The sequence below is a fragment of the Dermacentor silvarum genome, chromosome 7, assembly GCF_013339745.2.
Source record: "Dermacentor silvarum isolate Dsil-2018 chromosome 7, BIME_Dsil_1.4, whole genome shotgun sequence".
Taxonomy (NCBI): Eukaryota; Metazoa; Arthropoda; class Arachnida; order Ixodida; family Ixodidae; genus Dermacentor; species Dermacentor silvarum.
The window spans coordinates 52,359,253-52,377,710 of NC_051160.1; the positions used below are offsets into that span (position 1 = coordinate 52,359,253).

Consider the following 18,458-nt stretch of genomic DNA (forward strand, 5'->3'; position numbering starts at 1 on the left):
TACAATTGCTATGTAGGAGGACATTAGTTCATTAAAGGAGCCCTAAATTTACCTTAAGCAGCAGGTACATAAATCAACCATTTATTTTTACTTATGCCGTTCAACTTTGATGACTTCAGGACATATACCTCACAGAAGCCTTTGAATAACAGATTGAAAATATTTCAAAAACACTTTAAGCTCAAATTTTCTGCTTTGTGTAGAACCACTGATGACTCAAGCGTGCCTCACCTCCTTTTTCGTCCAGACTGTCATCCTGCATACCGTTGTTTCACGTATGTATATATTATTGATTGTGACCTCGACGAAGCAACTAAATGATACAGTTGGGTAGGGGGGTCAGACCAATCTCTTCAGGTTTGAATGCAAAAATCAAAGCAAGGGTAGAACAAGGAGAAATACAGATAATGCCCATAACTTATTTTTCTCGAGCGGGTTAGGTTATAAATGATTTCGAGATGTAGCCTCAACAACTATCGAGAATCTAGTAATTTACTAGTCATTGTGCATTTATGTTTGAAGGAGTACATTTTTGTCTCTGGCATAACATTTGTACATGCATAGAGTGCTTGGGTGTACAATAAGTTTACCGCCAAAGGACAAGTTTACTGATGAATATCTGTTTACGACAAACGCTTCAAGCAGTCGGCAGCTACCACTTTCATCTCATTTTCTCTAAGGCGTAATTACAGCCGTAATAAGGCAATTTACGGCGTTCGCACCGCAAGCGAAGCTGTAGGACACTGATTAAAGCTAGGTGTTCAGAAATAATGGCAAATGCGCTTTTTTAAATAAATATGAAATAACAAAGCACTCACAAGTACTGAAGGACGCAATTTGGTACGTCCAATTGTTTTAGCATGGGAGTATTTTCCCGTTATACTGCCTATATCGTCAAACCTACGTATACACTGTGCACAGAGGATAATCGCTCAATTTGCTTCTCCAGATTGATCCTAGGTGTTAGTGTCTTTCTTTTGCTTTCAATAGTTCATGATGATTTTTTCTGTTCCACGCTTGTGTTCTTGGGTCTCCATGTAGAATCAGTATGGTGCATAAAATAAAATTTATTTGCAAGAGTTCAGGCTTAGGTAACCTAACAAGAAAAAAGAAGCTATGTAACACAGGAAATAATTGGCGGATATACAAACGTTTAGGTGGCGCTTGAAAACACAAAGGCACGGTAACATGACTATATCTGGCACCGAAGCGCAAAACTAAATTCTATTGCTAATAATGTGGACCACTCGAAGCACGGAGTGGTGCCTTATCACGCCTCGTATACCATTCGCTACACTGCAAGCCGATTGTGAGATGGCGTAAAGCATTATAACTGCCAACGGTTTTCCATAGGTCTCATCTGATGATGACTGAACTTTGTTAATAGCAGACCAAGTTGCTTGGTCGCCTTCCTTGCGGGTAGCCTCGGCAATCCAGCAACCCATTTAATCATACCACCTGCCCAGGTCTGGAGAATGTATTCTTTTAATTATGGGGCTTTAGGTGCCAAAACTGCGATCTGATTATGAGTCACGTTCTTTACCCTGCTCCTAAATCCAAGTACAAGGTTGTTTTCGCATTTCGCCCCATCAAAGAAGAACTTTGTCATCTTAAAGACAATGTACAATGTATCGGAGCACATTTTATTGCTGGAAAGCCAGTAGAGAAATGTTTTAGAACGGATAATTCAAACAATTTGCACTTTTGAGAGCATAGAAACTTTGTCATATTGTTCGCCGTGTAAAAACTAAAAAGTGACATGTTTTAGAAATACATATTGCGTTCGAATTGTTCCCGAAATCCTTTTCGAGCAAGAGAGCCAGGTCATGAATATCCTGATTGCGTTTTAGAATGTTATAAAGCTGTCTGAAAAGCACTGTGTAACAATGAAGAAGTTCGAATGCGTATAAGTGGTGTTCCAACATTCTATAATAATGCAAGTTTCACAATAAGGTAGAGGAATAATCCTTGCTTTCTTCTTTTTCATTTGGATAAAAGTATACTTGAGTAGCCTATTGTGATTTCGATAAGACTTTCCGCCCTTTTACGTAGGCCCGAACAGCAATGAAGCTGTTGGGATAATAGAATGTTCTTCGCACGAATAAACGAAAAAGATTACCAAAAAGTTGGGTCACATTGCTGCACAATGCAGCAAGATATTATTATGTCGTACTCTCAAATTAAGTCCTTAGGTGAAGCACTTTATGTGTATTTCATATCTTTGCCATTTTTTGTGCAAGGACTGCGCAATTTTTATAAAGGACGTATTTTGACATTTAAGAATTGTGTTCACCTGCACATTTTTGGCAGCCAATTGTGTAAGCTATTTCCCTACATTTTTTGTGTCCTTGACTAAAGGTGCCACCCTCTTTACCCTAAGATGCCAATCAAGTTCAATTTTTTTTTCTCTTCCTCTTTTCTCTGTATCGTATTGGTGCGTTCCAATCTCTAGTCAAATATTTAAAGCAACCTGGTATACTCCAGGAAGTAGAACTGCAAGTTGTGTTTCAGCATTGAGCAACTGAAGTTTTGTTGCAAAGTAGGCAGCTTGCAGAAGAGGCATATTATTTCCAGGTAGTTGTTATATTCTGTTTGATAAAGCCTGATAAATCTTATTTAGGAACTTACTAATGTATGTTCAGGCATTCTTCCTAGCGCGATAGGCTTATAAAGGTCTAAAATGCATATTATTTTCAGGTAATTATTATATTGTGTTTTGTAGAGTCTTAAAAAACTTATTTAGAAACTTAGTAATGCATATTCAGCATCCTTCTTATCGTGATATACTTATAGAGGGCTACAATGATATGGTGAATCAGTGCCAAGTTTACACCTTTCTGTATGTTTATATGTATATATTTATGTGAACGAGCGGAAGCGGAACCGAGTGGCCCAATTTATGGTATTACAGCCATATGATCCTAATGCGAAAGTCACAGCCTCGGCTTGCACCAGCGGCCAGTTCTTTTTTTGACCTGCTTTTATTTAGCTCCATTTTTCATTTCTACACTGCATGTAAAAGGAAAGGCGCAAATAACGTCCTGTGTGTTTTTTTTTACTTCATTAGCTGTTCGTTTCCTACGCGTGTGCATCTATATGTTTAACACACACACACACACACACACACACACACACACACACACACACACACACACACATATATATATATATATATATATATATATATATATATATATATATATGACAAATGCAGGAGAATGCGGACGGAGACAAACATAGTCGCCCGAACACTGCCTTTACACTTCGTCTTCTTCCTTCGACACCATTGCACCGCACCGTCCTTGTGGGATTAGTCACGCGCTTCCCCCTCCCCCCGAGAGAGTCGTAGGTACAGGGGCGGATGATACCACCTTAATCTCCTCACATGAACGATGTCAGTCTGGCAGTCCGGTGACGTCCAGAAGAGTTCAGGTGGCCAAGGCTGGCTGTTGCACTCCGCATGACATATGCCCCGATGAAGCAAAGTTTGGACACACGGCCGCCGTGGGAACTCAGTTGTCGATGCGACTTGCAGACGTACTGTGTCTCCTGCTCGCACATTCGGTGGACTGAGTAGTTCAGGCGACGTCTCATTTGGTTCGGCATGCCGGCAAAGTGCCTGCGTCCGTTTCGTCGTTGTGCACAGCATGGTCGCAGGAATCCTTGAGGTGGGAGCAATGCTGATAGGTGGCGCTGAAGGTTTACTCGGCGACGTTTCTTGCTTGCAAAACATCGTCTTCGTTGAGTGAGCCTTATGTTTAGGTGACTTGCGCACTGGCGTTTTCTTTGTTGTTGCAAGTTTGCTTTCGGCGATGCTCGCCGTCATCGTCGGTGTCGAAGTCATTGTCGAGGTAGCTGAAGTTGACCTTGGAAAGACTGATTTCGATCATTCTGACATGGCAGTGACAGCTGATGATGTAGCACTGCTTCGGTAATAACGCTGGTATCTGGTTGGCATATTCGTGCCGTCAGCGGCAGGTAATTGACACACTGCTTGCTTTCGTGCGGCTTGTCTGATGGCGAGGCCCATGTGTCAGGTTCTTCAGAACCCATTTCTAAGGCTGACATTCATGTGACTTCGTGCTGAGGGGACATTTGTATGTGGGCAATGTGTGACATCTGGTGCTTCCGATGCTTCCGCAATGTCACTGCTTTGTTGAGGTCTTGGATGCGCAAAAAGTTAGAAATATTCAGAGCAACCGGAACTCTAAATGTAAGCTGTTCATGAAAGTGTATTGTCGTCCGTGTGAAAAGAGCACACATTGGGGGGAAGGGGGGGGGGTTTCCTTCGGACGTATTGTCGGAGAGCAAGTCTTCGTTTCATCAGAATTAGTGGTAGTTGCGCTTGAGATGCCGCGTTGTTTGATGGCCGTGGAAAGGTCCCGTAACGAGAAACCCGGTGATGGGCCGCGCGAACGAGACAGCGGTGTGAAAGCGTCCTATGGTTCAGTGACACGATTCTTGCTTTGTGTCGAGAGCGTAAATAGTGAAGATGGCTTTGCGGTCATCATCCTTGTGCAAGACATGCGTTTGTGCGTCGTCTTCTCGGGAGGATCACTGCATGGGGAACTCAACCACGATATGCTAATACAAGGCCTTGTTCGCCACTGATGAAGATCGCTACATGTAGTCAGCGTGTGCCTGCGGCGACCCTGGTGAAATGTATCCAGCTGGTGAATAATAGAAGGATCCGCAACGTATGCTTGAAATCTACTTATGATCTCTTTGATTTTCTCCCACGATTCGCTATTTTCAAAGATGTGTGTGGGGTAGAAGCAAAATGCCTCACCGGCGACGTATTCATTGAAGTTGGCGACCATCTCCCGTTCCGACCATGATGGAGTGGATGCGTGGAACTCTAAGAGGAGGAACAAATCTTCTACGGGCCCATCGTCCACTGATCCGGTGTACTTGGGTATGTGCAAGGCTTTCGGTGATGCGGTCATGATGCTGGTCGGTGTCGGTGGGGGAGCTGAGCGCTCGGGGTCTACAGCGAAGCGTGGAAGACTGTCATGTTGATGTGCGTCTGATGAAGTGGCTGCCAGGTCTTCATCCTATTGACTTGTGTGACGCGATCAGGAGGTTGCGGACGGAGACAAACCTGGACGCCCGTACACTGCCTTTATTCTTCGTCTTCCGCCTACACCACTATTGCACCGCACCCTCCTTCAGTGGCTCGTCACACACACAAACATATATATATATATATATATATATATATATATTTGTGGGTGTGTGGGTGTGTGTATCATCATCATCAGCCTATATTTATGTTCACTGCAGGACGAAGGCCTCTCCCTACGATCTCCAATTACCCGTCTTGCGGTAGCTGATTAAATATAGCGCCTATAATTTTCAAACTTCATCACCCCATTTCATTTTCTTCCGTCCTCGACTGCGCTTCCCTTCTCTTGGTATCCATTCCGTAACTGTTATGGTCCACTGGTTATCTATCCTACGCATTAGATTGCGTGCCCAGCCCCATTATTTTCTCCTAATGTCAATTAGAATATCGGCTATCCTCATTTGTTCTCTGCTCCACACCACTCTCTTCCTGTGTCTTAAGGTTATGCCTAACATTTTTCGTTCCATCGCTCTTTGTGTGGCTCTTAACTTGTTCTCGAGCTTCTTTGTTAACCTCCAAGTTTTTGCCCCATATGTTAACACCGGTAGAATGCAATGATTGTACACTTTTTTGTTTCAGCGACCACAGTAAGCTCCCAGTCAGGATTTGGCAATGCCTGCCGTATGCACAGCAACCCAATTTTATTCTTCCCTAAATTTCATTCTCACGATCAGGGTCTCCTGTGAGCAATTGACCTAGATAAACGTGGTCCTATACATACTTTAGAGGCTGACTGGCGATCCTGAATTCTTGTTTCCTTGCCATGCCATTGTACATTATCTTTGTCTTCTGCATATTAACCGTCAACCCCACTCTTACACTTTCTCGGTTAAGGTCCTCAATCTTATGTTGTAATTCGTCCCCATTGTTACAGAAGAGAACAATGTCATCTGCAAACCGAAGTTTGCTGAGATATTCGCCGTTGAGCCTCACTCCTGATCCTTCCCAGTCTAAGAGCTTGAACACTTCTAAGCATGCATGCAGTGAATAGCATTGGAGAGAATATGTCCCCTTGTCTGAACCCTTACTTGATAGGCAACTTCCTACTTTTTTGAATACATATATATATATATATATATTTGTATATATATATACAGGGTGTGCCACCAATAATGCACCAAGATTTAAAAATATGCAGACGACACGTAGCCGTACAGAACCACGGTAATGTTGTTTGTCTTCGCTTGGAGGTACTGATATTATGTTTTGCATTCCGCCTAATTACATACTCCGTGTAAATAATTAATCAACTTAACTGCAGCGCCCATTGCCTATTGCCCCGTGACTGCCCGCTGAAGGCACTTTGCGTGTATTCGCGGGCTTCTTTCACGCTCCGTAAAACACTTTTATATACCACTTATTCAGCAACAGAAAACTGTATAGGGAGTTTTTCATGTTGCTCCACAATTTTATCGCTGACACTTTTCATCTCAGTATGATATTTGAGAAGTTCAATAATAAGACATATTATGTAATTAGGCGGAATGCAAGAAAATAGACTGAGTATCTCCAAACGACGGCAGACAATAATACATGGCTCTGTCCAGCTACGTGGCATTTGCATATTTTTAAATCTTGGTGCATTATAGTTGGGCCACCCTGTATAGTTAATCTGAAAGGAAGTTCGTTCCGATTTAAGTGGTCTTTATTAAAGGAGGAGGCTTTGCAGCAAAGCAGCTTGTAAGTAACAGCAACGCGGCTTTGACAGGCAAATACCGAGAATGACTGGACTGGACTTAAAAAAAGTTTATTCAGGTCCTGCGGGACGCGCCATATCTTAGATTCCATATTCAAATAAATGCGTGCTGCATAGTTAAACATGACAACGGCGAAATTTTGCTGAAGTAAGGAGCTGCAGCCACCTGGTGGAGCACCTTTCACAGCTCGTTATTTCTATTCAGGTTGAAACAAAAAAATTGGACCGAGCACTCCCGTGTGTATTTCCTACCTCTCACTTTGTACTGAGTGCAGTTTAGTGTACCTGGACATCGAATAATCATCTATAGAATGTAATTACGGCGGTAGAGAAAATGCAAACTGTGATTAAAACAAGATATGTAAAAGGATTGGGTTGTAGCGAGATTTATAAAACCCTTTTTAACGAAATATCTTTATAACTATTTGTATTACTTTGCAGTCTTACTACGAATAAGGGAAACTCTTATTTTAGGGCACAATGCCAATACATTACTGCTTTCCTGGATTCCTACTGCTTGGCTTCGTAGCATTAACTTACGGTAAGTTAACCATTTCTGCAGTACATAAGCCGTCTGAAGTGCAGTAACTATCCATTGCTGCCTTGTTATTGCTGCACCATGTACAAACTATAATTACTGTTTGTGTTAATCTCAAATTGGTTCATATTAGCTTTATTTTTTATCTAGTTTGCGCCAACACTTTTGGAACTAATCGATTTTATTGTTTATCTCATTGAGAGCGCAATTAGAGTTCAAATCTCGTATACCCACATGCTTTGTTGCTGAATAGTGAGATTTTATGTTCGCAATATCTTTTGAAATCATGAATACCTGCTTGTTATACACGAACATCGTATAGCGTAACTTCTTGCCATGCTATCATAACAATTATATATTGGAAATACAAAGTACAATAAAAACTTATCTTCATTTGCCTAAACGCTTGCTGGTGTGACCGTAATCTTTCTTATGATATACTAATGAAGTATTGCAGTAAAAACCGCATAATTACTTAAACCTTCATCGTGTACAGTGCTAAAGGACGGAGATATGCAGAAGAAGAAACGACGCGAGCACTGTGGGTGCACGAGTGCTGTGGGACGCGATCTCGTCTTTTCTGCGTATTTCCGTTTTTTATTTTGTATATCATGAAGATTTTTCAAGCTTGCTAGGTTTGTATCCTTATTCAGAACCTGAGAGTCACCTTCATCTGAAAGCCACGAAAAGTTCTGCAGGCTCACACACACACACACACACACACACACACACACACACACACACACACACATATATATATATATATATATATATATATATATATATGTATATATATATATATATATATATATATATATATATGTGTGTGTGTGTGTGTGTGTGTGTGTGTCTGTGTGTGTGCGTGAGTGAGTGAGTGAGTGAGTTAGTTTTATAGCCATAATTACATCTCCGTCACGGGTTGCAGACAAGTGAAAACATTCGATAGATATAACTGCAGCGGAGTGCGTGCGGGCTTTCTCTTTTTGCCACTAAATCATACAATATTCCAAAATATCTATCAACGGAGGGGGAACAGGAAACTAGACTTCCTCAAGCAAATAAAAAGAAACGTAATTAGGGTCGTGATTCCTCAATTTAGAGAGAAAATAGGTTGATGTTTGCCGGGTGTCCAAAGAGTGCCCATAATTACCCAGGGGCGAAATACATTTGCGCAGGCGAAATACAGAATTCTCACGAGCGCGTAGAAATTATTTCATGAGAGGCAATAGGAAAATTTAAAACATGGGACAAGTTAGATAAGGGGCGACAGCTTGCGCCATCACAACCCGCGCAGTAGTATACAATTATCGTCGTGCAGTAGTGTGTTCTCGTCTTGTAGAGCCCTCGCCACTGATTGACACCATGTCAGCTATGAATGTGCCGGCAATATTGCCCCAGTACCTGACGTGCACCTGATACATCATGCTGGCCGGTTGAAGTTAAAGCACCAAATGCGACTTTCCACACAAGAAGCAACACATACGGCTGCGAAGGGAACGCCTGCAGCTCCTGCGCTGAAAGGGGAGACTGAGATACCCCCAGTGCCAACCCACAGGTAGTGCAAGTCGATCATAATGTAGGCCTACACGGCCTGCCACATGCCATGGCAGACCTGGCTTGAACAGAACGAAGGTCGACCCCATGGCTGCTTCGCATACTACTCAGGGTTCCCCTTCAGGAAGATGGTGTAATTTTTTTTTACTTTTCTTCTCTTTCTTTCTCTGGTAATATATTGTTACGGATGAGGCGTGTTTACTTACAGATGACGAATTAGAGTCTACGAAAACAGTCTAGCGCCGGTTTTGTTCTTTGCTCCGAACCAAAAGATCCGTCGTCCTCCTCTTCTTCCTTTCGTCTCAACCAAGGCATTAAATTTCCCGTTTCGCAGCCGAAGCCCACCATGGTATTTAGGGCTGAGTGATATCTTTTGAGGCGCGTAACATGCGCAAATCCAGTAGCGCGAGAGCGGCGTCCTGGTGACCTTACATGGGTGACAACATACGTTAAATCACTAATGCTGTCAAGGACTGTGAAGGAAACGGTATACTAAGCAAAGAACTTTTGGGAGAACCCACGTCTGTGCTGAGGGGTCCACAGTCACACCGAGTAACCTTTTTTGAATGAAATTGAGTCGTGGCGGTGGTCATACCGCTCCTTGGAGCGATCTTGTGATACCAGTGTACGCAGACGAGCAATTTGACGGGCTTCTTCAGCAGAGAACAAAGTTTCGGCAACCGAGTCCTCTGTATCGAGTGTAACGGGGTAAATGGTATCGCCACAGCTGCGCGGTGCTCGTGCGTACAACAAGCGTACCAAGGTGTGAAGTCAGTAGTTTATCATTTCTCTGTATTGTAGGCATACGTAATAAACAGTAAGACGTCATCCCGGTTACTGTGATTGGATGATACATACATAGCTAGCATATTGGCCAGGGTTGGTACGTTCGACAAGACCATTCGTCTGGTGACGATATGGGGTTAAATGGCGGAACTGCGTAGCGCAGAGTCTAATCAATTGTTCTACGGCGTCAACGATGAATTGGCGACCACGGTCGCTGATGATTACGCGAGGCGGATCATGACGAAGACTTACGTAGCGTAGCAAGAAGGCAGCGACGCATGCAGCTGTTTAGGAAGATATCGCAGCGGTTTTCGCGTATCTAGTTACGCGATCGACAGACGATGACCCGGCGGTTGTTCTAAGATCGTGGAAACAGTCCTAGCAGGTCGATACCAACTAGCTTGAAAGATGTAGTAGGCTCATCTAGCTTTAAACTGGATGATTAATTTATCATTGCGATTTTAATTATATCGACACTCAGGCACAATTGTTGAGGTCGGGCTCGCCGTGATGGGCTGTGTAATGTTTCAACGGCGATAACACCGTCGTGGCGTGCCGTATGTTGTATATGCGAGTGAAAGCGTGTGAGGTGAGCCGACTATGGCGGCTTACAGGGGCGTAGCCAGAAATTTTTTCCGGGGGGGGGGGGGTCACCGGCCCGACCGGGGGGGGGGGGGGGGCTAGCGTCTGCTTTCCTCTACGTGACGAGAACGATAATAAATATCGGTAGTTTAAGCAGGCTCTATACATGTATATCACAGACATGTGATATACATGTATATGTATATCACATGTCTGTGATATATGTATATGTATATCGCAACCCCCCCCTCCGCCCCCGCCCCCTCGCGTGTTCTTGTGCTGAAATTAAGTAAAAAGTAAAGTAAGCTCAGTAAAATACAGTAAGTGTGACAGGTAAAGTGGGCGTTTGGAGCAATGGTTTCTCATCGTGCCACTGAATGGACCAGTCTTCGAAAACGCATTATTGAGACGACCCGCCCGATCGGAGAAGACATCATTAATTGTTATTCTCCGTTAAGCGTCAATGGCGTCGTCCTCGTCGGCGCGAAGTGCGTTTAACAAGTCAAGGGCGGCTATACACGTGAAAATGCAAGTGTGACCAGGCTATACCTACTCCCATAGCAATAGTTTGTTCACTGCGTCTTTGCGCTAGAAAACTTAAATAAGCGCAAAAACGCGTAATGGATGGATGGATGTAAAACTTTAATAAAAGTCCTGAGGTACGCGACTCAGCGCGCAGCAGGCCGCTCCCACGTTGGTACAGTCAGGCCATGCCCGACCGCCGCATCGTGGGCCCTCTGGACAGCCCATAGTTGCGCCCCGGCATCAGGGCTCCTGATAGCGGAGAACCACTTGTCTTCATTAATTTGTTCCGTGCCTCGCAACAAAGGGCAAGGCCAGAGCATGTGGTCTAGGCTAGCGAAGTCATTGCAGTGCTTGCAAGAACTACTGGCATAAGTACTGCGTAAGTAAACTTTTGCGTAGTAAAACGCGTAATGCTTTTTTTTTTCGGAGCTTTCGTCGCCCTGCTCCCTCATACGAGGGGGTTGCATTTCCTGCGGCAAGTGCATGGGCCGCTGTGTCTTCCGCTGTGTGCGAGCGTGCAGCCATCATTTGCCTTTACGTCAACAGATTCAGAATTGTACAGAACATTTCACCGCACAGCATAGATATGGCATGTGTACGCATTTTAAGTAGTGCGCGCAACTCATTTTTGCTTCACTTACGCCGGTGCAAACAGGAAGCAGCCTTGCACCTCACAGAATCTCGACTGATTGGTGTACTAGTGATGCAGGAATGCACTCCGGTCTTGTTCAGTGCATAGTGCACATAATTTCTCAGGACGCGTGAACTCCGACGAGAACTGTCAGCGCCTGCAACAAGAGTTTACTTACGCAGTACTGCAAACAGCAGTAATCCATGCTTGTCGGCTGTCTCTTTCGTGCATTCTGTTGCGAGTCAGTGGAATTTCACTGCTGGCATCAACCCCTTCGTGTGTACATTGCTGGTTTGGGAGTCCACACCACAACAGAAACTATCAGCCTTCCGTAATTGCTGGTTTGGGATTCAACAACACAACAGTAACTACCAGCCTTCCGTAGGGGCGCAATCGCAAAGAGACGTTTCGCGCGCAGACTAATAAGATCCTGCGTGAGCGCGGCCTAACCGGCACCTGAAGGAAAGCGGCGGCAATGTATACCAGAAATTTCGACCGCCTGGGGTCTTTAACGTGCACCTAAATTTAAGTAAACGGGCCTCGAGCATTTTCGCCTTGATCTAAAATGCAGCTGCCGTATTTGTTGCTACATTTGTTGCGCATTTGTTGCTTCAAAATGCGGCCACCGCAATGCGGCCGCCACATTCTTGCCCAAAACCTCACAGAGTGTCAAAGCCTTGACAAACACCGTGACAATTTTTTCCATATGCAGACATGATTCGCTGTAAATTAACAACCCAAACGGGAGCGCCCAGGAATGAAATTGTGATAGTAGCACAGGTTTCTTGAATTATGTCAGCGCGAAACGATGAGAACAAAGCGCGGGTAAGTGGAGAGGGGGGGGGGGTTGCGCAAAAAATTTCGGAGGGGGGGGGTTGAACCCCCCCTACCCCCCCCCCCCTCGCTACGCCCCTGGCGCCTTAGTCTTGCACGCTTTCACTTGCACACACAGCATACGGCACGCCGCGAGAGGTGAGCCGACGGTGGCGGCTGAGTCTTGCGCGCGCAAGGCAGGAAAGCGGGAAAGAAGCGCGCTGTCTTCCGTCGCGTGCTAGCTTCCGGGGGAAAGGGAGAGAGGGGGTGACGTTGTACTCCTGCAACCACTGCGTATTCCGCGGCGGCTGGCGCCAAGTCGTGAAAGCGATATGCATTTAGGGCAGAGTCAAAGTGCGTCGACGTCTCATACCTTTGCGGGTGTTGCATTCTCGCCGACCAGTTTGCATTAAAGCGACAGACAGCTCGAAGATAACTTGGCGCGCTGCTGCAGCCGCGCTTCCTCACTGCAGCGTTTTGACAGTGACTGTCCGCGCTCGTCGAGTGCGATGTGTTTATGTTACCTGTGCGCGATGACACCAGGCTTGTTAATTTAGCTAGTAAGCGAATGTTTGAATGTTTACACAGCTAATAAAACTACTATACTCACTTTGTATACCTGTCTGGATGAAAAGAAGGAGAAGTGGCGATAGAGAACGTCTGTGTTTTCGGCTGTTCCACTTTTCTGTAGTTTTTTATTATTGTGTGCACACAGTGATCGCGTCATCCTTCGGGATGGCGAGCACACGTCCCGTGCAGCTTCCCGTCGACGCAGTCGACCAAACTGCTGCTCGGCCAGTTGGTGCCTTCTTTGCTACGGCCGTCAACGACGTGGAGCTTCCAGATTCGGCGGATGACTCCACGGTGACTGAGATGGATTCCGACAGTAGCAGCTTCACGCCTGTTGAATCGCGCCGCCTGAAAAGGAAGTTGCGCCGAACATCAACAGCTGGTGAGTCGACTACAAAGACTGTTGACAAACCTGGCGTGTTGCGCCGGACATCAGCAGCGAGGGAGTTGCCTACAGAGAATGTTGACGCACCTGACGGTTTTTCTGTGGCTTTCGTAGCCACAACGGAGACGGCTAATTTAAATACCATTAACAGACAGCGGTTGACCCAATTTTTCGACCAGGTGATTCCGGGACAAGTCCAAGAGGTCAGAATCAACGCATGGAAGAATGTCCTTACCGTAGATGTGAAATCTCAGGCGTCGGTGGACAAGCTGAAAGAAATTGGAGTGTTAGGCGGTATGCCGGTCCGCCCCTATCTCTCTCATGGAAAACGGACTTCCACTGGAGTTATTACAGATGTAGATCCTGAAATAACTGACAGTGACCTGCGGACACTCATCAATTCTACGGCCAGGATTGTCGACATCCATCGTTTTGGCCGATCACAGTGTGTTAAAGTAGTTTTTGAAACCGACTCTATCCCATCCCACGTCAAGATGGGCTATGTGCGGCATCCTGTCCGTCTGTATGTTCCCAGGCCTGTTCAATGCCACAAATGCAACAAGATTGGCCATGTGAGTGCTGTTTGCAGAAACGAAATATCCTGCCGTCGATGCGGCGGATCACACCAGCATGATACTTGCACGACAGAGACTGTCAAGTGTGCCAACTGCTTCGGTGCTCATGAGGCGACGGCTAAAGACTGTCCTATGATGAAGAACGAGAGGCTCATCCTGAAGAAGATGGTAAAAGACAACTCAAGTCACCAAGAAGCGGCTGCGTCTATTCGTCGCCGCAAACGTCGTTCCCGAAACCGACGCTCAAAGTCACACGCCACTAGTTTGGCTGAGCCACCGTCACAGAAACTCTCAGCTCAGGTGCCTCAACGTCTTGAGCTACAGAATAAGACACCGCCTGCTGCAGCGCCCCATGTTACCACGGTGGTTCAGAAAGATGCAGGTATATTATCCACCTCCTCTGATGTTGAATGGCCTGCTCTGTCATCCAAGGTCGTCGAACCGCGTCCAAGATTCCATGCCGTTCCAGCGGACAATGTGGACAAGCCGGAAGACCAGCAGGTGAACGTTCTTCTGAAACAACTTGTACACTCCATGCGCACGCTGCTTTCAGGCCTCAATACGCCAACAGCAAGGGTTGTTGTTCAGTTTTTGGACGCAATTGAGCCGCTCTTGGCGGCACTGCACTAATTCGTTATGGCGCTACCACACAGCCCCTCCTCTGTGTCGATGCGCATACGTCGCAGTGTAGTTATGCAGTGGAATGCCCGAGGTCTGCGTGGTCGCCTGAGTGACTTCCGACAGCGCGTCCAGAAATACCGCTTCCCTGTGATTGTGATATGTGAGCCCAACATGCCTTCTGCTTTCCGCCTTTCTGGATATGTATTGCTGTGGTCTCGAGAAGCTGATGAAACCAGCAAGGTGTTAGTGTGAATACGCCGAGATATCTCACACTACCGCCATGTCCTACAGCCCCATAACACGAACCACTACATTTGCTTGACGTTAACGCTTAAAGGACGGGTCTTCTCTATACTCGGCGGTTACATTCCACCCAGAGATCACATTGATTTCTCATACCTGTCTTCAGCAATCCAGAGTTGTACAGCTCCTCATATTATTGTGGGCGACTTCAATGCTCATCACCCCCAATGGGGAAGTGCAGTAATGAATAACCGAGGCAAAGCCCTGTCCGACTTTATGCACTCCCAGGATTTCGTCAATATCAACGATGGCTCTCCTACGTTTCTGCGTGGCACATCCTATAGTAGCTGCTTGGACCTGACGTTTGCTTCCTCACGACTACAGTCCTCTATTAGCTGGTTCAGTGATGTGGAAACACATGGCAGTGATCACATACCAACGTATATCTGCGTGAAGTGGTTCGCACCTACTTCGTCTCATGTGCGGTGCACAGACTGGCCCACCTTTAAGACATTCGTGGAGAATTCCTGTGCGGATCTCGAGTCACCAACCCAAATAGAAGGCTTGATCACATCCGCCTTCGGTGAGGCCACGCGGAACATATGTGCACCTACGCCGGGGTCTCCTATCGACGTGGAATTCGAGAGGTTACGCGCAGTCCGACGGCGCGCTGAAAGGAAATACAGAAGGACGAAATCTACGTACGATCTCGCCCTTTGTCGCCGAGCTCAACGACAAATAAAGCGCCATCTCGAGAAATTAGGAAGGAAGCGCTGGAGGAAGTTCTGTTCATCACTGGATCCTCGCAAGCCGCTGTCATGTATTTGGCATGTAGTCAGGAGCCTGCGTTCTCCCCCACAAGAAAGGTACCCTTTCAGTGCTCTGGCCCTTTACCAGCGTCGCACTGATGTAGAGGTAGCGGATTATTTCTGCAAAATGATTGTGGGCACAACTCGGCCAGCCTCAATTCAATTCGAGGTTTTTGCGCCACCTTCCCCCAGTGACCACTACGACTTGCTCTATACGATGCCTGAATTAGAGGCTGCTCTTGCGTCGTGTCGCCATTCATCTGCCCCTGGTCCTGATGGGATTTCATATTCGTCTCTCTCTCACCTTGGCAGGGCTGGTCGCACTGCGCTGCTCAATTATTACAATGACACATGGGTCACCGGTATTGTTCCGGAGCAGTGGAAGATCAGCCGCCTGGTTGCTCTCTTGAAGCCAGGAAAGACTCCTTATGAGCTTACCTCATACCGGCCAGTTGCATTAGCCAGCTGTGTTGGAAAAGTTATGGAACGAATGGTCCTGGCGAGACTCGAATGGTTTCTGGAGAGAAATGATCTTTATCCGAACATGATGACCGGCTTTCGGCGAGATCGTTCTTCGATTGACAGCGTCATTGACCTCGTTACGAAAGTGGAACATGAAAAACATCGACGCCGACTTGTCGCCGCTGTTTTCTTAGACATCAAAGGGGCCTGCGACAACATCCTTCATGAAGCCATTCTCGATGCCCTAGATGACTTGGGAATTGGCGGCCGGCTCTATCTGTGGATTGTGAGCTATCTCAGCGGCCGTTTCGTTTACATGTCCACGCCTGACGGAGAGACTAATCGTCATCAGGTATGCCGTGGAGTTCCTCAGGGAGGAGTCCTCAGCCCAACATTATTTAATGTGGCCCTGATTGGCCTGGTGAGCGAACTTGCAGCTCACATCCACATCAGTGCATATGCAGATGACATCTGCATCTGGGCTTCTGGTACAACACGCCCACAACTACGTGCGAGATTACAACGTGCTGTGTCATCTACTTCACGATACATACGGCGTCAGGGTTTGCTCTTAGCTGCTGAGAAATGTGCTGTGGTTGCATTCACGCGAAAATCCGTCTGCCGATATCCGATCTCCATTAACGGTGTTATGATACCTTATGTCTCCCACCACAGATTCTTGGGCATTATCATCGACCGTGGTTTGTCGTGGTCGAGGCATGTGAATATGTTGAAGCAAAAACTTAATCTGTTTTGCCATGTTCTTCGCTTCGTAGCAGGCATGAAATGGGGCCCCACGGAAGGCTCCCTACCACGACTTTATCAGTCTCTATTTATAGGCTACATTCGATACAGCCTCCCGATACTCTCAAACTTGAGTATTTCCTGCTTACGGACATTAGAGAGCGTTCAAGCGCAGGCACTCAAAATATGCCTCGGCTTGCCACGGTGTGCCTCCAACAAAGGCACAATTGAGGAAGCCCGCGTATGCCCATTATCGGTATACCTGTCCCACGAACCACTTCGAGTATATCTACGCTTACTTACACGACACCATTGCCATTCATTGACGTCGGTTCTACATGAGCGGTCGGACAGCAGTTTCACAAGTGCACTCCGCAGCCATCTACCCTACATAACATCAGGCTATGCCCTTCCATATGACCCCGTCAAACCACCGAGGGTGATGATTCAACCTTCGGTATGCGTGAACGTCCCCGGCATACTAAAGAAATCAATGGTTCCCGTTAGCGGACTACAACAACTTACTTTGGCATACATCTGGTCAGAATACCAGACCTATGTTCATGTTTACACAGACGGGTCCGCGTCATCAACGGCATCGACAGCAGCTGTGGTGATACCAGCCCAGCAGATGACTCGAGGTTTCATTCTAGATCATAATTCAACTTCAACCGCTGCAGAGCTTGTGGCTATACGGGAAGCGATTCGCCACATCTGCGGGGAAAGACCTCAAGAGTGGTGCATTTTCACGGACTCAAAACCCGCGCTACAAATTTTGAGATGCTTCCTGCGCCACACCGCATATCAGGTTCTGGCACTGCAGATCGCCGAGCTACTTTCATGCGCTTAAGAAAAACACCACCGCATAGTGTTCCAATGGATCCCAGGACACTGTGGGCTCAATGGTAATGAGATGGCCGATGCTGAAGCAAAGCGCGCCCTCAGCAATGGCCTGCGAACTGTAGCGCCGTTCTCTAGACCAGACATTACATGCCTCCTGTCGAAATTAATGAGGAGTGCGACGAAAACATACTGGGCCCAGCCAGACGCTCGTCACGTTCGCCTTAAAAGGCTGGATCCCGATATGCAATTTCCTGTTCTGCGTGGAATTCCACGCCCTCATACATGCTTGATACATAGACTGCGACTAGGCGTCGCTTTCACGCGCAAATATTTGCACATCATTGGACGGACAGACTCCCCGGAATGTTCAGTGTGTGGTGTTATAGAGACTATAGAACATGTGCTCGTGGTGTGCCCTGAGTATGCACGCGAAAGACTCACACTGGCAGCCACCTTGAGGCATTTATATAATAGACCACTGTCGGAGGACCTCTTGGTAGGCGCAGGGCCACAGAGTTGTCAGACAACAGAGGCAATGCGTGCTTTTTCACGCTTCTTAGGCGACACGGGCCTGGACTCACGCTTGTGATAATCATCTGTGCAATGTGTCCTTTCACCTAGTTCCTCCCATTATCATCCGCCATTGTGACCCTCTTTCTTCCCCTCCTCCCCTTCCCTTACGTAGAGTAGCATGGCCAGATGCTCCATATTCCGGCCGACCTCTCTACTTTTCCACATCAATAAACTACTTCTCCTGTCTATTATTTGCTATCGCAACCAATGCTTCGCCTTTCCGGCGAAAGTGCGACTTTTTTATTATAAGACCTTCTTCCTGATTTTCCAGGGTATTCATGCTCCCAAACAACATGCGGAGAAGGAATGAAACCAGACTGTTTGGCGAAGGACGGACAACTCTACTTTCAGTGCAGTAAGCATTTTGACGTCACAGGCCGTTA

The 18,458-nt window shown here is 46.4% G+C and overlaps 1 long non-coding RNA gene across 2 annotated transcripts; it reads left to right on the forward strand.

Moving 5' to 3' along the window:
• Positions 1-201: 201 nt before the first annotated feature.
• LOC125946500 (uncharacterized) lies at positions 202-18,430 on the forward strand. Of its 2 annotated transcripts, none has more exons than XR_007467625.1 (3): positions 202-275; positions 7,263-7,362; positions 18,347-18,430. It is a non-coding gene; the product is annotated as an uncharacterized LOC125946500 (long non-coding RNA). The 2 variants fall into 2 exon arrangements; XR_007467624.1 differs by lacking the exon at positions 202-275 and adding an exon at positions 2,507-2,574.
• Positions 18,431-18,458: the final 28 nt, after the last annotated feature.